Source organism: Cydia pomonella, chromosome 27, assembly GCF_033807575.1.
Source record: "Cydia pomonella isolate Wapato2018A chromosome 27, ilCydPomo1, whole genome shotgun sequence".
Taxonomy (NCBI): domain Eukaryota; kingdom Metazoa; phylum Arthropoda; class Insecta; order Lepidoptera; family Tortricidae; genus Cydia; species Cydia pomonella.
Window position 1 is genome coordinate 4,788,577 of NC_084729.1, and position 23,560 is coordinate 4,812,136.

Below are 23,560 nucleotides of genomic sequence, written 5' to 3' on the forward strand. Positions count from 1 at the left end.
AACAGAAGTTTATTATCTTTGGTTTAGGTTTCTTTGTAAGGAGGTAAGGAAATAAATCTCCATGTACCAAAAAGTATCATCAAAAAACCTTAAATAGGTGGCGCTACAATACCTAGAATACTTGAACAAAAAAATCAAATCATAGTCAGCGCACTTCACTCCGTCAATAACGCCTAGGTTCTTAGCTACTCTAGCGCTACTTTGGAGAGATTTGGAACTATTATTTATAGCTGACAGCTGGACACTTGCAACAGTTCTACCATAAGAGATGTCACTCCTCTGAATTCCACACTCCATATTTTTTTGGATTTGATAAAGGCCGTCCAGACAGTAACAATTTTTCGCTAATCTGATTAAATTGTCTCGCCAATTTGGCACGCATATTTCGACTTCGTCGGCTGATAAGCGTTTTCGTTTCACGGAATATCAGCACATCGTCAACAATATTTGAAATGTAAAAATTACTGTCTCTAATTGCCAAAAATTTTCAATGTCTGATATTTTTGCATTATTTTTACATTTCAAATATTGTAAACGATGTGCTGATATTTGGTGAAAAGGAAAAATATTTTTTCTCAGGACCGAAATCGGTTCTGGGGGCTTACCGCGAAAACCGAAATTCGCAAATTGCGGGGATCTTTCTCTTTTACTCTTACTAAGATGTAATTAGAGTGACAGAGAAAAATGCCCGCAATTGACGAACTTCGATTTTCCTGATATCAGAGCACCTACCGCGAACCACATTCGACGTGTTGTCTCCTTATCACACTTACGTATGAATCTATAAGTGCGACAGAGAGGCAACACGTCGAACGTGGTTCGCGGTAGGCCCTCAGGCCTGATAAAGTGTTGATGTAATTGGCACTTAAGACGAGAGGAGGACCCGCGCGAAATCGCATTTTCATATAAACGTAGTCCTCATTTTCCTCTCTGGATGTTAATTTTATTGAAAATATTTTGACATAATTTGTTGTATATAGACCACAGCTATGCCCCTGCTCCTTATAGCTATTGTTAATATACATCAAGTTATGTGAAAAACAATCCATAATGTCGATGTCCAGAGAGGAAAATGGGGACTACGTTTGTTTGGAGAAGCAGCCGTCTCCTTTCCTCTTAAAGGAACAGTGCCACCTGCGTTCAGCGTTACGCGAAAGTGTTTTATATTTTGGCAACAGTCGCTTGTTTGTGGAGAGCGTAATAGGCAAAGATAATCAAACTATATTTTTCTTATGCTAGTATTATATTAAAATATAGCATTTATAGGTAGCCCCAAACAAGATATGCGTATAAGTAGTTTATTTTATTCTACTGTTAGTAACAATTAACTTACGTCGGTAAGGGAATATCGTGGACGATTATAGCCTGACCAGTAATATATGATCAGGCGCCACATTGCGGAATTTCATTGGAACTAAATTTTTCAAACTAAACTGAACTGTCACCCTATACATGAGAATAAAAGCGCCCTCTTGACAATGATCATATATTTCTGGTCGGGCTTTACGTTCACGATTATTTGAAAACGACCGCATACATATAATCCTCATACATTTAGGTATCCCGGTTTATCGTGACGACAAATAAAGATAAAAAAACGCAGAAATGAAATGAAGATATGAAAAACAGAAATAAATTTGGTGTCGTTACAGTAGAAAATCATGATTAAGTATAAAAGTGTATGTGTAGTGTGTGTGTGTGTGTGTTTCAAATGTTGTGTGTGCTCTAGGTTTAATAAATTAAAAAAATCGTTAGTAAATATTAACAGGTTTTTGTAAAATTTAAAAGAGGAAAATGAAAGAAAACCTAAGTTATGTAGAAACTAATAGTACTTACTTATCCTTGAACACCTTGTTTTAATAAAATAATAACTAAACTTATAATTAACAATATAAATCTTTATTCATCTCAAGAGGAATAAAACAATTATTAATAAACTATAAAATACATAAATGAGTGTAAATACAGATATTTCATTACCGATCCGAAAATAATATGATGTCAACGATCTTAAAAATTACACATCTGACGAAATTAAAGCAATAAAAAATAAAAAAACACAAGGTCACGTATTTTAAATCCGCGTTTTATCGATAAACATTTCATCCAGACCTTTGTAGACAGCCATCTTTTTCCTTGAATATGTTTTGCTTATTTCGTTTCAAACGTTTTACCGTTTATTTATGTATCTGAAAATATCTTTACTCACAATTTTCCCAAGTACACTTTATTATATTCGCTTTGGCGTTCCTCCAAATCACATTCACTCTTGATTGCAGTTTTTTTTGCGTGTTTACGACTTTTGCGAAACTTTTTAATTTTACTTAATCCCGAGGACGCAGGCGTGCGCCCGCGTGCCTGGACGCAGACTGAACTGAATCCGTCTGTCTGCTCAACTCAAATGATTGAAGGAGAAGGAACAAAGGGGCACGTAGCACGTAGTATATCGTGGTATATCACGGATGACATCACAAACACGTGCGGACCTGTTAAAAGCTAGGAAGAACCAGTATTAATAGAGCTTTCCGAGAAACTTTTATACAAATTTTGGACAGAACGTTTGAGGAGCAGAAATATGACCTTGAATGACGGCATAAATAAGCTTTGAGCCTATTTGCGTATTCCACACGGTTTGCTAAAACCGGACAAATGCGAGTAAAAGGTGCGTTTCAAAATTTGTTTATGACATTGACCTTTCGCGCGTACATTTTTCAAATTTGCCGCCTTTTTACTGACAAAACTGACTTGCAAAAGTATGTTGACAGATTTAATTTAGAGAGTTATGAATACACAAAAATCCTTCCTAATAAATTTATTTCATAACAACAGTAACAATAGAGATATCGGTTTTTAGTTCCAGGTCATAGAGTCACAGAATAAATAATAAAGTGACTCTACGACCTGGTATACTCTGGCACACCCACTTTGTCAGTTGCCTAGTAAAGGCGGGAGTTTAATAAATGTAGGCGCGAGGGGTTTTCTCGCCCCTTACACTAACAAAGTGGGTTTGCCAGAGTACATTTATTCTAAATTAATTTAAAAGTGGAAAAATTACTGTCTTGGGTGAGACTTGAACTCACGGCCTCTGGATACATTTATTTGATGTCACGAAGGGAGTTATAGAAAAGGTAAAAGAAATGGAAGCACAGAGAGAATGGGAAGAAGAGACTAGCTGCAGACAGTCTAAGATGATGGTCAAGGGCATTGATCACAAAAGAACCAGGTATCTTCTGAAACTAGGTAAGAGCAGTCTGAGAATATTGACAGGTATCATTACTGGTCACAACACTCTCAACAGACATCTTAAGGTAATGAAAATAAATAGAGACGCCTCCTGTCCACACTGTGGTAAGGAAGAAACTAGCTTCCATCTACTAGCAGAATGTATCATGTACGCGGCACTGCGATATAATACATTCGGCAGAGACTCACTAATAGAAAATGAACTAAAGGACGTCGAACTTAAAGATGTCCTTCTGTTCTGCAGGAAAACAAGAAAATTCGAGGAGATTGGTATGGGAATGCCGCCGGGACAGTAACCTGCAGCTCCAACTTCAGGGAATTGGGCTGAATGAACGCAACACGCGATCGACAGCCCGCCTGCTTCCGGCCGGGCGTCCCTACACTACATCTACATCTACATCTCTACATTTATTTTATAAAGTTCTATCACAGTGCGGATGTGAAATACACTAGTAAATTACACTAATATTATCTTAAATTACGCTTAGTCAAAAGCTCAGATGAAGTATAATTTGATGCAACCTTGAAAATCACAAGATTACGCATTAATTTATAGTTATTACGTACGATTCAACTTATATTGGACGAGGCCATTTAATTATATGCTTTGCGAATAAGTTCAAAAGAGAGCGAGATAGATTGCTATTGATGTCTCGCTCTGACGCAGACAGTGAATGATCTATTTTTATTTTGAACCGTATTTACATTATGATAAGATTAAATATTCAACGTTCTGTTCTCGAGATAGGTTGTATTAGTGTATCATCTTGAAAACAAGTATCAACTTGTTGTTGATGGCTAATGAAATTGTTAATTAATTATATCTATAGGTATTTATCATATTTCGTATTACATAATAACATTATCTATATTATGAGGCCGGATTTTAATTATATCGTCTGCCAGCATCCTTGGTTGGTACAATGCCTGAAGAGCCTATTTTAGATTTAAGCTAGTAATACCTTTGTGTATTTAGTTAGATCATATAGATTGTGATGAGTTTTTTCGGTAATTAAAACTCCGGCCTTCATTAACATATAGTCTAAGATACGTTATATATTAGTTCATTAATAAAATTGTATGACATTATGATAAATTAATAGATTAAATTAAGTAAGCCATTGTGAATTCGCTGTGATAATGACTCAAAAATATTTTCTATTTTTACTTTTTAGTTTCGTACCAAAAAATTACAAAAAGAACTCTTATGGTGCGACTCTGTCCGTCCGTCTGTCTGTCTGTCTATCTGTCGCATCGCTAAATATCTTGAGACCCACTTAAGCTATCGATTTAAATTTGGAATATATATGAACAACGCTAACCCAGACACATAAAACGTATTTTTTTTATTACTTATGGGAAATGCCCAATATGAAGACGGGGCAAAATTGCAAAGTCTAGTGACTAGGTCAAGTGGGGTATCATTTGAAAGAGCTGAAATTGTACATTCAAAAATATTTTTTTTCTTTTTTCATAGAGGAGAAAAATTATTTATGAAGGAAAATGTGAAAAAAATACCCCCCCCCCCCCAAGGGTTACAGACGAAAAATTATGAATTTTTACATAATATTAACATTGCTATAAAATTTACAGGAAAAATATAATCAGGCCTCTATCTTGGTAACTTTAAATCAGTTTGCAATTTAACCAACTTTACGTGTGCACATTACGCCTGAAATTTCTATGAGATTACATTAAATACACCTTTACAGTACATATGGGGCTACTTTATAGCACTAGTGCGAGAAGTAGCATATTACGTTACTGTGTCGAACATTTAAAGGGCCATATGTACTGTAAAACGTTGTACGATACATGTGCGAATAGGTAATTCGCAACTCGTGTCGATTTAAAACACTCCCTTCGGTCGTGTTTTAATTTATCGCCACTCGTTTCGAATTTCCTATTTTTCGCACTTGTATCGTAATGTACTATTTTATGGTTCCGTAGTCAACTAGGAACCCTTATAGTTTCGCCATGTCCGTCTGTCTGTCTGTCTGTCTGTCTGTCTGTCTGTCTGTCTGTCTGTCCGAGGCTTTGCTCCGTGGTCGTTAGTGCTAGAAAGCTGAAATTTGGCATGGATATATAAATCAATAAAGCCGACAAAGTCGTACAATAAAATCTAAATTTTTTTTTTTAGGGTAGTTACCTCCCCTACACGTAAAGTGGGGGTGAAATTTTTTTTTTCGCTTCAACCCTAGAGTGTGGGGTATCGTTGGAAAGGTCTTTCAAAACTAATAGGGGTTTTCAAGAAACATTTTTTGATAAAGTGAATATATTCGGAGATAATCGCTCCGAAAGAAAAAAAAAATGTGTCCCCCCCCTCTAACTTTTGAACCATCCAAAAAATATGAAATAAATCGTGGAAGTAGAGCTTAAGAAATACATTAAATGAAAACTATAGCGGACATGATTAGTTTAGTTATTTTTGAGTTATCGCAAAAAGTTTTCCCTTCATAGTAAAAAGACTTACTTTAATTAGGTACTGATTATGCAAATTTGCCTATTTAACTCGGGTGAAAGGTACCGTTTCATCCCTTGGTTAACAATTTACTATACTTTAAGCTCCAGTTTAGCTTATTGTGACGGAAGAGTAACTACGGAACCCTACACTGAGCGTGGCCCGACATGCTCTTGGCCGGTTTTTTCAAATAAAAGATCAATTTTTGAAATCGGTTCACATGATAGAGAAATCCTCGAAAAACCAACATATGTGCATTGCATCGCGCAAATCAGGTAGACAATTTGCCGATAGATGGCATTGCACACGAGATAATTCAAAGTTTGTACGGACCCTCGGTGCGCGAGTAAAACGAACTCGCACTTGACCGTTTTTTAGGGTTCCGTACCCAAAAGGTGTTACTGAGACTCCGCTGTCCGTCCGTCCGTCTGTCACCAGGCTGTATCTCATGAACCGTGATAGTTAGCCAGTTGAAATTTCTATAGATTATGTATTTATATTGCCGCTGTATAGCAATCTGTCAGATTTATATAATGTATATTCTCATTTCTTTATTAATTTTATGTTTCTATTCCTTTTGTAAGAATTCCATGTTTTCTGAAAGAGCTACGTATTTGTATGGTTTGATATGACATAGATATATATATATTTTTTTTTTATCAAATTTCTATAAAGAAAAGTAGCTACTGTATGTAATTGCATGATTTCTATAGTAATCTAAATTGTATTTTAATTTTCTTATTTAATGCATGTTAATTATAAGATGTAATGTTTTGAAAAGATGTGTCCCGCCGAGTTTCGTGCCGGTTCATATTGGGATACCCTCCTCCAATTGAGGGGGGATTTCAATCTTCTCGGGTCAGAGGTGTAGGGTTAGAGCCGGTGTAGCTTTATTTGACGTTCATAAGCGCATTGTAATATGCCTACTTGAATAATAAACTATCTTTATCTTTATAACAACAAATACTCAAAACAGAATAAAATACATAAATATTTCCAACCTCGAGGTTATTTTTTTTTGTGCGAGTCCGACTCGCACTTGGCCGGTTTATTTTAAAATGAATTATCGTGAATCGCGAGGTTTGTAGCCCACAGAGTCCGTCGAACGTAGGTTGATTGGAAAACAGATTTTACGAAATTACGTCGTATTTATTTTATTTTATTAGTTAGGAAAACTTAAAGCTAGAGTAACAAAATAGATTGCGAAATAGAAACAGTAAGCCATTAAATTACAAGTTTCCACGGGTAGTTTTATATATAATACGTATTAATAATAATAAGGGTAATTTCTACTTGGAATAGCTACCGTGGATAACTAATATTGAAATGAATACCTTTGTAAACATTTCTTAGAACGAAAGACGATGTCAACATAATTTCATCATCTGCCGCCTCTGGCGGTCTCTACGCCAAAGATTATCTACCATAGATTCCATATGCGAAGAGCGTGGCCGGTTTCGGATGAAAAAAGGGCCTGGCATCCGTTGGCTCGGGGACTCAACCCAACCAACTCAACTCAACTCAACTCAACTCGCATACCAACTTTTGTCATATTTTTAATTGTCATAACACTTATAAGTTATATTCATGAAATTATAAGTCATCAAAATTTTTAGTCAGAATTATTCTTGAGCATAACTGGGTTTTTGTCATAAATGAGTTAAGTATGTCATATTTTTTACAGTCATCCATTTAATTCCATTTAAACAACCATTTTTTTTCGAATCCATATCATAAAACATATTTACGAGTTGCAGACTTTAATTGTTGGTCCATTTAGGATTCAAGCAATTTGATTGTTAATACTTTTTTTTTATACTACGTTGTTGGCAAACAAGCATACGGCCCGCCTGATGGTAAGCAGTCTCCGTACTCCGTGTCCGTAGTTTCGTCCGTTGGTGGTACTAACGGTATGAAATGTCCAAACTCTTAATGGCTCACCAATTAAAGTCCGTATCTGTACAAGCTCTAATGCCTGTTATTTATGAATAATGTAATATTATAAATGCGAAGTAACTCTCTCTGTCTCTGTCTCTTCACGCTTAAACCGCAGAACCGGTTTTTACAATAATTCAATCAATCAATATTTCTATTTTATAAGCCAATACAAAATTACGGCAATACAAAATTTGATATAGAGGTCCATATCCATAATAATTAACCATATGTTATTACACCTTCATAGGTTTTTCATATTTAAATCACTTATTAGTTTATGATCATAATATATTTCTATGACACGTAGTTGCAGCAAAAGAATAATAAGTGGAAAAATTCACCGGCTCGGGCGGGACTCGAACCCGTGACACTTGATCACTAGTCCATGCTCTGCCATGCTCGGCAGCTCCGTTGATAGAGCATGGACTATTGATCCAGGTCCGAGGGTTCGATCCCCGCCTAGAGACAGTGAATTTTTCCACTTTAAATTTATTTCTAAGCTTAATAGCATCGTTTGCAAATGTTTCTGCTGAAAAGATGTTTGTGAAGTCGACTATGTTAGTTAATTAGTACTTCTGGGCATTTTCCGCAAATCGACAATCATTGTGCCTATTTTGAACTCGACTATACTAGTCACGGTGCGTCCACACATATAGGGATTGCGCGAATTTTTATGACGGCGTCTCTCGCTACCCAAGAAAAATCACGAAACAGTATTCGACGAATCCCTGCATGTATGGGCGGCACCATAAGACAATGCTGCATCCCTGCTCTATTTAATAGGGAAGTGCTCTGTGGCATATCATACATAAAAATATAGAACAACATTTCATCTAGTCCATAAATAAGGAGCGATTTTAAGTGGAATCGAGTATCAATAACATCTCTAGGAGATGTTTACAAAACTTAGCTGATGCTTAACATATGGTGTCGATACATTGCATTTTCTACCTTAACACAAACAAAATAAAGTCTATATTTAAAATCCAACGCTCCATCATATGATCCTTGCTATAGGTACAGAGGGCCTACCGCGAACGACGTTCGACTTTCCTCCCTGTTACACTTACGTACGAATTTACAAGTGCGACAGAGAGGCAACACGTCGAACGTGTCTCTCTGTCGTAGCCCTCAGTTTCGGACCATGAGCCATTTAGGGTTTACTTCACATTGAACATTTCATAACGTTAATATTGACAGCCAAATTAACTTCCCCACCCACATTGTCGCTTGCCATAAGGACGAGATTTGCTTGTATTCTTATACAAATTACCTGTCAAGGCGTCTTTATACCATAGTTATGGTCACTGATTCTATTCATTATTGTAAAATGAGAGCGTTACTTTCATTGTATGGCGACGGCTAGGTATAGTTTGTATTTTTCTCCGTGAGCTTCTACGGATTATCGTCTTATCGATATCGAGGTCTTCGAATACGTATCTTTGTTTCGGATCGCAGTGTCACAAGTTAAGCTGGTTTGAGAGCGTTTAGTCGCCTACCTTAGACGCACCAATAGAGATCAGACAGCTATTCTGTTAGAATTCTGTATTAGTTCATAATGAATCTTATTCCGTGCTCAATAGAGTAGTAATTCAATAAACGCTACCTATGCGGCCTGCCCATTTTTTCATAGTGGCACGCGCCTTTGCGGTTTTTAAACAATAGATAAGACGATAATCCGTAGAAGCTCACGGAGAAAAATACAAACTATACACGGGACTCCACAGAAAACCGGAAAATTTTCAGGAATCAATTTTCAACAAAATAATGAATTTGACTTACCCGTGGAATGTTATTCATCATCATCAGTTTTGTATTTGGAAGTTTTGTATGACTTATCACACCATTTTACGCTTCAATATACCATTATTAGGGAACGAAATCAATAATTTACAATTTATTTTCGTACAGACCGGCACACGACTAACAGGGGGCCTACCGCGAAAACCAAATTCGCAAATTGCGGGGATCTTTCTCTTTCGCTCTTACTTAAGACGTAATTAGAGTGACAAAGACAAATGCCCGAAATTGACGAACTTCGATTTCCGCGGTTATAGCCCAGGTCGTAAACTTGCGGCCAACTGATCAGAGCCCCGAGTGTAAATTTATTCGATTTCGAAACGTGTCGTACGCGTTTGCGTTGTCTCGTTTTGTATGGGATTTTGAGTTTCCGAAACGTTCCGCTTGGCGCGCTGTGTCTAAATCCAATCTTATATCTGACCTATACACCACACGGGCGGTGACCGCGAGTCCTATAAGCTCAGTATGTAGGGGTTGGTCTTTGTGGGACTCTTAAGGCTTAAGGCTTTAAATTAGATTTCTCTGGTTGAATGTATGTACGTACCTATGTAATATATATAGGTATTAATGGAGGACTAACAGACAGATTTAATGAGTATACATGGTCAAAGTATATGGAGAAAAGTAGTCTACATCGGACCGATATCACGATACAATATATAATTATATAATATATAATTACTTTAGATATAGTTTTTATTACTCTTTTAGGTATAGGTTAACTGGAAGAGATCTCTCTTAGGGATAAGTTCGCCTTTGTACTGCCCAATTATTTTCCATTCGATGTAAACAATATTTATTTTTCTCTTACAATGAAGTGTTTACTTACTTACAATACAATACAATGCAAATACTCATTATTGCACACCTCAGTCCAGAAACAATATAAAGAATACAGCATTAAGAAGAGGTAAACAACAGGCGGTCTTATCGCTAAAAAGCAATCTCTTCAGGTAGGTAGCCGAATTTAATAAAATTATGTCATGTTAATATGTGTTCCAGATACAATAAAAGAAGTCTAGCACATAGTATACACAAAACAAAACAATATATCAAACAAATAAAAATAAAATAAAATAGATAAGATAAGATAAAGATAAAAAAAAAATGTTTATTGCACAAGAAAGGACACAGAAAAAGTATACAGCGGTTGTTTTTAAGAGTTGGTGCATAACTAGATTGACAACAGAGTTTCCAGGAGTCCCCGCACTAGGCTAGGCCTGTATCGCGGGAGACCAGAAGTACATATAGGTACATATGTCATACGATAGGTATTTCTTATTGGAAGGAGTCGAGTGGTGACAGCGCTTAAAGCTGTTCCCCAAAAAAGTGGCACGGTAGATTTGTTCAAAGACAGAGTCATTTTGGGTTTGGTAGTACCTAATACATTGACATAAATGTACTACGTACTAGACACGCAATAGAGAACAATTTGTAAAAAAAAAAACTGTTAATTTCATAACAAAAAACATGCATTATTTCTAGCTTAACTACTAATCTTAAATTAAAATGATTTTTTGAGTTAAGGAGTCTAGGTGTGTAGAATTAAGTAATTATACAATTGTGTCCGCCATCTTCGGCGTTTGACATCTGTCACTAAGCTTAAGAATAATAGCTAGTCAGAAGCGAAATGGTTATGACAACTTTTCATTTTCAGCCTAAATACGTACTGTAAAGTATCTAGATAAAATGTATTTATTTCCATTCAAGTGTAATGATTTTTCTTTCTTTGGTGAAAAATAGTCTTAAAACCTTTTGCGTTTGACTCTCGTACTCGTAGCAATTTTGATCAAATTGCGCTTATAAAATAAAAAAAATAATAATTCAGCCTATATACGTCCCACTGCTGGGCACAGGCCTCCTCTCATGCGCGAGAGGCTATAGTCCCCCACGCTAGCCCAATGCGGATTGGGGACTTCACATACACCTTTGAATTTCTTCGCAGATGTATGCAGGTTTCCTCACGATGTTTTCCTTCACCGAAAAGCTAGTGGTAAATATCAAATGATATTTCGTACATAAGTTCCGAAAAACTCAACACATAACATAACATAACATAATATATTCTTTAAATATAATAAAAACACTTTAAAAAAATTACAAGATCACAATTAATTTATCATTTTTGTATATATATTCTACAAACAATAAGGTAGATTATCATTAGTACCTCCATGTTACATCTGCGAAATATAATCTATGCGCCAAAGAAAATGGTGCACCGCGAGTGTTTAAAGTGACGTTTTATAAATACTTAATCTAAATAAGCTTAAAACAAAACATTTTTCGCAGTGGATTGTTATTATATTGCTTTTATTAGGGTTCCGTAGCCAAATGGCAAAAAACGGAACCCTTATAGATTCGTCATGTCCGTCTGTCTGTCCGATTATGTCACAGCCACTTTTTTCCGAAACTATAAGAGCTATACTGTTCAAACTTGGTAAGTAGATGTATTCTATGAACCGCATTAAGATGTTTACACAAAAATAGAAAAATAACAATAAATTTTGGGGTTTCCCCATACTTAGAACTGAAACTCAAAAAATCTTTTTTCATCAAACCCATACGTGTGGGGTATCTATGGATAGGTCTTTAAAATGATATTGAGGTTTCTAATATAATTTTTTTCTAAACTGAATAGTTTGCGCGAGAGACACGTCCAAAGTGGAAAAATGTGTGTCCCCCCCCCCCCCCCCCCCCGTAACTTCTAAAATAACAGAATGTAAAATCTAAAAAAAATATATGATATACATTGCCATGCAAACTTCCACCGAAAATTGGTTTGAGCGAGATTTAGTAAGTAGCTTTTTTTTAATACGTCATAAAATTAAAAAAAAATTTTTTTTTTCATCAGACCCATACGTGTGGGGTTTCTATGGATAGGTCTTCAAAAATGATATTTAGGTTTCTAATATAATTTTTTTCTAAATTGAATAGTTTGCGCGAGAGACACTTCCAAAGTGAAAAAAAGTGTGTCCCCCCCCTGTAACTTCTAAAATAACGGAATGAAAATTCTAAAAAAAATATATGATATACATTACCATGCAAACTTCCAACGAAAATTGGTTTGGACCAGATCTAGTAAGTAGTTTTTTTAATACGTCATAAATGGTACGGAACCCTTCATGGGCGAGTCCGACTCGCACTTGGCCGCTTTTTTATTAATGTTGCATTGCAAAGCAGGGTTGGCAAAAGTTTACCGCAGGGAACCCTAAGGTCGCCTTTGGTGACCAACTTCGCCCAAGAGAAATATTAAAATAAGTAATAATTTTACTAACAATAGATAAAATTTGCTTAACAGATTTCACTTGAACGGCCCCACATACCTAGCAGGAGATGCCACGCACACAATAATTGATTGAAGGATGACTTATTAGTTATTATTGAGAGAATCTAAGGTACCTGTATAGGTACCACACTCTTCCTAAAAAAATCGTCCATAAACACAAACGCCATAGACCAATTCAGTATATGGCGGAACTCGAGATATAAAATTGAAGAAATTTGAACTTAAGAGAATTTACATAAGGTTAATATTTCTTAATTTTTTTCTCTCTCTATGGGTACCTTTTCGACGCAAACGACGGATATATGCGAACCGCAAGTCCAACGCCAATGACGGATTAATCCGTCACAGACCGCTAATCAACATACCTACGTGCATATGCACAAAGTTCAAGTTCAGTTTTGACATTTCGGTGACGCACTGTGGGCTGAAATTCGACTCTCATTGACATAGAAACCGAAATTGTTATTATTTTTATTTTTATTTTATTGAAATAGGTTGTGCTGTGCCCAGCATTGTTATGGTAACCTATGAATTTTAGACAATTTGGAATGAAATTTGTCGAATTACGATTTAAAAAAAAAATGTATGGAGCAGGAACAAGAAATCATTATTACTCAAGAACCGCAGAACAAACCGTAATATCCTCGCGGGTGGTTAGGCTAAGAATTATTTGTGATTTTTTGGCATACTACATATATCCGTCACGGGTGCGGTTTTTTTTTAATCATTGTTTCTATGGAAAAAGCACAAAAACCAAAGTTAACATTTTAAGATTTTTTTTTGATTGAAATGTGTTTTGCTCAGTGTGTTTATAAGTTTCAGACGATTTGAGTTGAAAATAGTAGTTATGTTTTTTTTTCAAAAAAAAATATGGAGCCGGAACAAAATATCAAAATATCTCAAGAACTGCAACAAATACGGTAATATCCTCGCAGATGGTTATACTACGAATTGTTTGTGATTTTTTTGGCATACTACATATATCCGTCACGGCCTCATAGGTTACCACAACAATGCTGGGCAAAACCTATTTCAATAAAAATAACCGGCCAAGAGCATGTCGGGCCACGCTCAGTGTAGGGTTCCGTAGTTACTCTTCCGTCACAATAAGCTAAACTGGAGCTTAAAGTATAGTAAATTGTTAACCAAGGGATGAAACGGTACCTTTCACCCGAGTTAAACAAATAGGCAAATTTGCATAATCAGTACCTAATTAAAGTAAGTCTTTTTACTATGAAGGGAAACTTTTTGCGATAACTCAAAAACAGCTAAACTGATCATGTCCGCTATATTTTTCATTTAATGTCTTTCTTAAGCTCTACTTCCACGATTTTTTTCATATTTTTTGGACCTATGGTTCAAAAGTTAGAGGGGGGGGGACAGTTTTTTTTTTCTTTCGGAGCGATTATCTCCGAATATATTCACTTTATCAATTAATGTTTCTTGAAAACCCCTATTAGTTTTGAAAGACCTTTCCAACGATACCCACACTCTAGGGTTGAAGCGAACAAAAAATTTCATTCCCACTTTACGTGTAGGTGAGGTACCCTAAAAAAAATTAAATTTTTAGATTTTATTGTACGACTTTGTCGGCTTTATTGATTTATATATCCATGCCAAATTTCAGCTTTCTAGCTCTAACGACCACGGAGCAAAGCCTCGGACAGACAGACAGACAGACAGACAGACGGACATGGCGAAACTATAAGGGTTCCTAGTTGACTACGGAACCCTAAAAACATAAAAATAACAAGTTCGGTTTCTATGTCAATGTGAGTCGAATTTCAGCCCACAGTGTGACGTGGCGTCTGAGTGAAAGCTTTTGTGTTTGAGACGGCGTCGGAAAAGTTAAAGGTGTATTACTCCTTTAATTTACTCTGCGATAGTCCTATTTTAGTAGGTAAATAAATACTATTCAAAGGGAACAGTATTGTACCTCTAAAAAGCTCCTTTCTAAAGGTCGCTAGTGAATAGACTCAATGTTCAAAGGTGCCCTCTAATTCGGGTCAAAGTTGGAACAAAATGTACTAAATAAATAAACTTATTTCTTTTAACGTTGCGAATTGAGAGAAATTTAATACTAATACCTCATTATCCAAAAGATCTATTGAGTTAAATCTTAACAAGAACTTCTAATACGTTGAATTTTCTTCTTAGGGTGCGTAGTCAACATGCTGATCGTTTACGCTCCGTAGCGAAAGAAACGCAACTGTCACTGTCGCACTAACTATAATATGGAAGAGTAAAAGAGAGATAAAAAGCGTTTCGCTGTCGTAGCGCAAGCGATTGTTAACTTGGCTAGGCAGACAGATGGTTTGACAATACCATAGAGCCTAGTCAAGACGCCAATCGTTGGTCTGCGACAACGAAATGCTTTCTGACTCTAACACTTACATACTAGTGTGATAGAGAGACAGCGTTTTGTTGTCGTAGCGCAAATGATGGACATCTTGGCTAGGCATCCTGATATTAACTTCTAAAAAGGGTCTCCTTGAATAGTGTCAATATTAGAATACTTAAAGCTGCCTTCTATTTCGTTCGAGTTAAAGTTACTACTTACAAAATAAATAAACTAGTTTAATACATGCCTAGTACGTTTCGAATTACGACACTTCAATCAAATACTAACATAAGTAATATAATAAGATGGACGTAGGCACCTATTTTTTTGAGATGAAAGTAAACCTTTCATATTATACTAGAACGCGGATCCAGGTTAGTAGGTATTGGTTTTCCTGAACAATTAATTAGGATTCATAACCCTCTGCGCGGATCCACGTTCCGCGATACGATAAGTCAACTCTATGGTTGCTGCTTGACGCAACGTTGGCGCAACTGCGCAGCGACGCCATTTTCAATAGCGCTGACCAGACGCATGGCTATAGCGGCGAAAATCGATGTTCGTCAATTGCGGGCATTTTTCTCTGTCACTCTAATTACGTCTTACTGTGAGTAAAAGAGAAAGATCCCCGCAATATGCGAGTTTCGGGTTCGCGGTAGGCCGTTCAAAAGACGATAGAGTTAGACCAAGTTAGCTCTGCAGCGATTTTGAAGTGAAATGACACTTGCACAGTCTATGCTATTAACATCGTTGCAGAGTTATTCTGGTGGATCTCTAGTGTCGTGTGGCCATAAAGGGTTCTTTGCAGATGAAGTCACGGGCAGTTGCTAGTACTTAACTAGGTTTATAGGTATTCCTTTTTTTTCAAAATTTGCAAAAATAAAAACAAAACCTATAAACCTAAAATATATTATGCTGAAGCGATTGAAAATCAAAGTGATATGTGACGATTTAGTTAGCGGAAAACGTTTTCGCCCGAAATGGAATTTCGTAAATACCATTCCCTATTTCGCTAGGATCGCAGTAATCAGTAATCATTTATTGCTTTCATAGGTAAGTAACATCGCAAAACTATTAAGCTCTTTTCCTACACCTCTACTGTTATCTGTCATTTATGCATTCATTAACACGAATATAAGAACATACAGTTTCAAGAAAAGTCTATATTGTCTATTCCTCATCACTCACTTCATCACTTTATCATGCACTTGTGTTTTAAATCGCTATAACGTTACTGCGATTAATGGCTACCAACCTAACAAAATCAGAACGAATACAGTTTTAAACTAAGTGCATTGCTGCCAACTTACAAAATATTCATTTGGTTGCATAGTAAAAACAATTACTTCATAAGTCAGAAACACGCATGTGACACCCGTAATATAGCAACACCCATAGACTACGAAGACCGCTTAGCGTTGCTTGTTAGTCTCCGTAGGCTACGGTGGCCAAAATCGAGAAAAAAACTGTCCAAAAATTTAATTTAGCAAAGAGCAAGTACCAGGCCCTCATGAGTCACGAGAAGGTGTCACCGACCGGCCGGCCGCGGCGGGCCGGTCGCGTAACAAGGTAGGAATTAATTATGAATCAGGGTATAGGTAGCACTCTATACTAAGATGTAAACTTATTTTACTCTGATGGGATGATAACGCTCTTTTTTATTTCTAATCCCCAGAATACGAAGTCTAAAACACCACGAGAAAGCTATCCATAACCATCTGGTGGGCAGACGTTGTTTGGGGTTTTAAGGGAAACAATAAAAAGTACCTACCTATTGTGCAAAATAAAACAATTACCAACATATCGTTTTTAAAGTAAAAGCCGAATTGCAGACAATAACAAAATTCCTTTGCAGTTACGATGCATTATCTGCATAATTTATGCTAAAGGATATTTCTTCCATTGACGACCGGTTTGGCCTGGTGGTTAGTGACCCTGCCTACGAAGCTGATGGTCCCGGGTTCAAATCCTGGTAAGGGCATTTATTCGTGTGATGAGCATGGCTATTTGTTCCTGAGTCATGGGTGTTTTCTATGTATTTAAGTATTTATATATTATATATATCATTGTCTAATAAGTGCCCTCAACACAAGCCTTATTGAGCTTACTGTGGGACTTAGTCAATCTGTGTAGTAATTTATTTATTTATTTATTTCCATTATATTGATTTAGCCCCCGTACATTTTAGTTGCCCGAGGCATATCAGATAATAACCTTTACAACAGTATATCCTCTATTGAAAGTTTATTTTAGCACTCTTAATTTTATCTTGATAATTGGGAGCCGATATCTCAAAAACTATACAAATAACGAAAAACTTGTCCAAATTTAAGTTGTAACAAATTTAATCAAATTTCATTTTGTTTCAGAGGCCATGTCGCTAAGACGCACAGTTTTCGAGATATAATCAATAAACCGAAAAATGGGACCTTCAAATCCCCCTCTGCCCTCCGGTTCAAGGGCTACGGCCTGGGACTCTTGATATATTCACCTCCTAACTAGTCCAAATAAAGTTACGAAGTCAAAAATTGTGTTCCAAGCATTTTGATGAATGAATGAATGATAAGTGAATGATTTATTTGCATATGAATATTGGGTTACATAAGTAGGTGTTGCTGGCTACAATGTTTTGAATTAGTTTCTCCACGATTCTACCTATATAGGTGTACATGCACTGTATATTGGCTCGATTCGCTACTAACAGTGTAGGTATATTTCTTTCTATAACTTTTTTTGAGCATTCGTTACCTGGCGTAGCCACGAGGGTAACGAGGGTTACTTTGTATATGTTAGTTTAACAACATTTTTGTCAAGAGATTTATTAACCGATATCATTAATATACAGTGTCAACTCTCAATAACGAATCTCAAGGGACCAAGCATTTTATATCGTTATATTGATTGAGGTGGGCTAAACTAGCCACGGAGTGGGCGCCACAACGTAAACGCAGGCATGGTTGGCCAAGAGGAGATGGCGGGACGACCTGGACGCATTTATCAACAACTGGACGGATGCTGCAGTTCATCGGGAAGATTGGAAGTCTAGGGGGGAGGCCTTTGCCCAGCAGTGGGACACTTTATAGGCTCTTAAAAGAAAAAATTGATTAAAGCAAAAAACAACCAAATTTTTACAAAATTACATTTAACAGTTTCAACGTTGGCTTACGACTGATACGCGATAGGCACCATCATTATGGTTGACTAGGAAGTCAACCATATGCACGTAACGTAATGATGTGCGTGTTAATGGCAATTAACAATATGTAATAAAAAATAAATATTATATAAGTAGTGGAAAGCTAGAGGGGAGGCCTTTGCCCAGCAGTGGGACACACAAATAGGCTAATAAAAAAAAAAAAAAGTTGTAGTATTTAACTATTTATATATTTTTAATATTATTTGACTTCACGTTTAATTTTTTTCTTATTATTTGTTATTATTTTTTCCTGCACCAACATACACAAATGTCTCAGTTTGACCCAATGGCTTACTGGTAGAGAATGCCTTTTGGCATTAAGTTCTCCATTTGTACCTACATTTTTCTTTATGTGTGCAATAAAGTTTAAATAAATAAATAAATAAAAGAAAGACGGCTACTTATGACCTGCGAAGTTTCGGAACCTCAAAGGTTTTATCGATATCTTTTGTTAAATTATAATATAATATTTACTGTGTCAAAAAATTAACACATTTCTTCGTAATAGAGAATGGCGGTTACGCTATGGAGAGTTTATCAATGTATGAGTCTTAATTTAAATTAAACCACGTTAATATATACAGTTCACACTGTATTTATTTAAACTTTATTGCACAAATAAAGAAAATATACAAATGGCGAACTTAATGCCAAAAAGCATTCTCTACCAATCCACCATTGGGTCAAAAAAGTGGGTTTGTTGTGTGCAGGAAAAAATAATAATAAATATATTAAAAATACTTATATAAATCGTTAAATACTTATATAATGTATAAAAGATAGAATAATATATATAATTATGTAGATATACATGAATATATTATATTATAATCTAGCACCTAACAAAATATTTGCCAAGCGCAAGCAGTTATGTTTAGGTTATAAATAGCCGTGGGAAAATTGAAAGAATGCCACGTATTTCCGTTTTGGGATTAGCAAAGAAACGATTCTTCGTAACAACACAAAGTTACTGATTTAAACTTTCACGAGTTTTACACATTATTATTTACAGAAAAGTTTAAGTTTTAAAATTACCTCTGACGTTTCGAGGACGGCATTGTGCATTGTCCCCGTGGTCTCGGTCTCGGAGTCCTCTGTATACATAGAAATTATGTATACATATATATACTTATATATAATAATACACAAAGTTGAACTAATTTTAGTCTGCGCTTCCACCAGAAATATGTGAGGAGAGGATGCGTAGCGTGGGATGGCAATGGCAAGTTTAAGCTTCCAATGTAGGCCACAAGATGGCAGAACCTACAATGCACAAGAAAACGTACGTGAACTGTAGAGGGCAGCACTTGCCTTGACGTAAAGTCTCAATTAGGAAATGCAATCTCGATCTCGAGTTTTCGAGATCTCGCAAAAGCTCGCACGTATTTTCGAGTTTCAATCTCGTTCACAGGAGATCTCGATTTTTGCAATCTCGTTCGAGATCTCGATTAATATTTTCCAGATCTCGAACGTGATTGAAATATTGTTCCGTGTGAATTACTTTGTTTGAGTAATCTTTTTCATCTTAGGTTCATATTGTTCAGGCAGTGCTATTGTGTGCGGCCGGCGTTGCTGACGATGAAAGTGCTGTGGCGCGCTCTGTGCGGAAGAATCAGGCGTACTTACCGTACCCATAGTGATTATATGATTTTTGCTCGCTTACCCAAAAATTTTTGTAAATTGCTCAGTGCTTGACAAAAATATCAATTGAGAATGTTAGTGCCCCTGCTTCGAAATCATTTTCAAAATACATAGTGAACTAAAAGCTAATTTTCCACGTCAAACACGTTATAACTACATGTAATATAAAAAAAACTTATTGTTTAAAAAAGTCGATCATTTATTAAATGTTGATTTAATTTGTTGTTCTTATTATAAAAATGTAACATGACATACCCTAAATAAGTAGAATATACGGAAATCTTAGATTTTTTTAATCAAAATAACAAACACATCTTTAATTATTTTGCCAAATCTCGATCTCGAAACACCCAATATCGATTCAGATTTTTCGTGCGAGATCTCGAATTGCAAATGTTGTTGCGAGATTGCCTGTGTTTAATTGAAGACAAAAGACTAGCGCTCATTCATGGAACTTTTAATATATCTCTTTGATACTAATTTGTGACATTATCTATGAAAAGGGACCTTATTGTCGGTGACGTTTACGCCATTATCAACGATGCTCCCATATTGTAAACAACGCCGCGCTACGCAGTGCGGCGTAAGCGACATCGACAATAAGGTCCCTTTTCATAGATAATGTCACATTTTTGTTGAGTTATGGGATGCTACGCCTACCCCCGATCTCCAGCCACACACCGATGACAACACATTAAGAGGATACCGGAGCTGTGATTTAAATATTAAGGCGAATATAGGTATCCTTCTCGCTAACAGAAGCGGTTAGGGAATAAATCCTGCGTAAAAATCTCAAAAAACGATTTTTCGTACTCGACTGTTTCCTCCTCCAAACCTTAACCAAATGATACGAAATTTTGATATCTAAATGGTAATGAAATTATCTGTGTCGGACTGTTTTGCTTTTTAGGCTAATTAATGTCAGTTTTGAATACCATGCTTCTCTTTGCGGCCTAGTAAATTAGGCTGTTTTTGCGAATATTTGAAGTGGACTAGCGCTTTAAGAAACAATAATATCAAGAAAAGCGAAACAGTCCGACACAGATATTAATAATAATAATCTGTGTTGAAAACATCATTGCTCTAGTTTCAAACCCTACGGAGGAAACAGTCGAGTACGTTTGTATGAATAATTAGCACTCCTGTTGCCTCTTAAGGATAATGTTGGCGCCGATCAAAGGAACGCAGACGCACTTAATGGGGTAAACAACGCACACGCACTCCAAACCTCTGACACAAGTGCAAGCGTATGTAATTCATCGCCTATTTTATGGCAGTTCTTAATGCTGTTCCCATGAACCCCGGAGCGACCCTTCGTTATCTTAGTAGAAGCGAGATTAGCGAGAGTACAAAGACCGCCGCGACCGCTGCAGGGGACCATCGAATGCGCCGACTTCTGGCCGAAGGGTGTCGTGTTTCGGAGGTTCCGGGGCAAACTGCCGAATCCGACACAAGAGCAGTCGATTCAACGGAGCCACGCCGTTTTGTCGCCTAAATAGTGTTTAGTTGTAATTTTATAAAATGTATATGTATGTTAGTCTGTAAGGTATTTGTAATATGGGCCTTGTTGCCTGAATCAAATTTTAAATAAAAATAAATAAAGACTCCAGGAACTTCTCGTCGCCTACGTGAAATCACAACCACGCATCCCCATATCGTTCCCACGCTTTCGGGTGAATATAAGCAGCAACCCCGGCCGGCGGAGAGCAGTTCTTATCCAGCAACGTATCAACGATACGGTTACACGTCAGCTCCGAATCGCTTGGTGTATCGATACACCCTCGGTCTTCAAGACCTAAATTAATCTTCGGCATAGAGAAATAATGTCTTTGGTATGCTTGGGAGCAGATATGCTCCATATCCAATTTCTATATACAGGGTATTTATTAAGTCACTTGTAATAATTAACCCCGAAATCGCGAAAAAATTGGCTGTTTCATAAATTTTAGCTGTCTGACCTTGACATTTTCGATGGGAGAGTTTTTTCGCAATATCGGGGTTGCTCCCATAGTAAAAGTTGCTCTGTATGACCTATGCCTGTATCTTTAGGTATTTAAAAAATAGTAAACAAACAATTTGTACATTTTCGGGTAGTTTTAATATTTATAGGTTAACCAACCAAATACAAAACCGCCTGGATCTGTCACTGAACGACCTGACTTTAAACCTACATTATTTGATCATGTAATGTTTTCATCTACCCTCAGCTGCCTTAAGGAGCCATTTGAGGGTAGATTTTGTTTACCTTTTTTTAAATACCTAAAGATACAGACTATATATATTCACCCCGTAAATTATTGCAGGTGACTAAATAAACACCCAGCGGTGGCATCATGGTTCCATTTTTATCACTTGTCACTATGCCCGTCACTTTCACGCTTACATACTTGTTAGAACGTGACAGGCATGGTGACAAATGATGAAGAGCCGACCATCATAGCCTTACTGTACATATATTTTATTTTATTGCTATATAAATGGCAAATATTTGACAGGAGCATACAAAAGGTTAAGAGGAAAAGGGACGGCCGCTTCTCCATACAAGGTTATTCCCCATTTTCCTCTCTGGATATTGACATTATGAATAATATTTTTACATAATTTGATGTGTTTTAAACATAGCTATGACGGTTGCCTTTTTTTTTTAAATCTTCTCCTTCTTGGTGCTGTCCCGGCATTTTTGCCACGGCTCATGGGAGCCTGGGGTCCGCTTGGCAACTAATCCCGAGAATTGGCGTTTTGGAATAGGGGTTAAAAAAATTATTATTGTAAATATTAGGAGTGACAAACAGATTTCACACAATTTTTTTAATGCTCCTAACTCTTATAAAAATTAAAAGTTCTAAAAAAAGAACGTATTAGCATAGCTGTGGTCGAAATATAAGCAATATATAAAATTTTGTACTTTAGCGTGTAGCTGCGCTCTCTCGGAAAGGTTTCCACGGAAGACCAGCGTCGGGATCCTTAGGTGGTATCTTGACATTAAGCTGAGTGGAGACCTTTTCAGTGACGCTTAATAATAAATTGATTCTGTCGGCTCATGTATTATCTAAACTTAAGCGTTTTCTGCATAAATTTCTTCTATTTTATTCTATTCAATTGTGTCAAAATATTTTCAATAAAGTTAATATCCAGAGGAAAATGAGGACTGCATTTGTATGAGAAGGCGATATCTGGCGGGTTCACCACTTTCGTCTTAAGCTTTGTATCTAAATATCGTATTTTAGTATCTAAATGCGGTCAAGAATACACCTTTAAAATCTGTCGAGTTTAATTGGCCTACTGTGTATAAAACCTTTAAAAGCCAAACTCGATTTCTGAATAAAAACTGTTCGTGTACGATGTGCCTACGAGAATAATATCATATTAAAAGCCCCCATACTTACACAAAAGATTCAAAGTCAAATGAGATACCTTGTCCTAATCCCTAACATATTTATTCGTACAACATTTGCGGGCCCCTTTCAACGCGCATTTGGTCACGCATAAATATTAGGTCAATGCACCAAACATACTGCGCAGCAGTCTGGAGGTTACGTGGAGCAAAAGGACAGGGAACTCGCATTATTGGAAAACGCGGGACAACGAAAGAGTTTTCGTCAGATTTTTGACGATTCAATACTATAGTATAGTAGCTTTGCTCGGTTATAA

At 36.5% G+C, this 23,560-nt stretch overlaps 1 protein-coding gene and 1 long non-coding RNA gene across 2 annotated transcripts in view; one reads left to right on the forward strand and one right to left on the reverse strand.

The window, feature by feature from the left end:
* LOC133532402 (uncharacterized protein MAL13P1.304-like) overlaps positions 1-2,974 on the reverse strand; it is a 46,669-nt gene extending 43,695 nt beyond the window's left edge. Inside the window, exon 1 of the mRNA XM_061871044.1 lies at positions 2,210-2,974. The gene's annotated coding sequence lies outside the window, so the exon portion shown is untranslated. The remainder of the gene's footprint in view (positions 1-2,209) is intronic.
* A 3,390-nt stretch (positions 2,975-6,364) lies between these two features.
* Positions 6,365-23,560, forward strand: part of LOC133532443 (uncharacterized) — a 43,567-nt gene continuing 26,371 nt past the window's right edge. The window contains exon 1 of the long non-coding RNA XR_009801697.1: positions 6,365-6,569. This is a non-coding gene — a long non-coding RNA (uncharacterized LOC133532443). The remainder of the gene's footprint in view (positions 6,570-23,560) is intronic.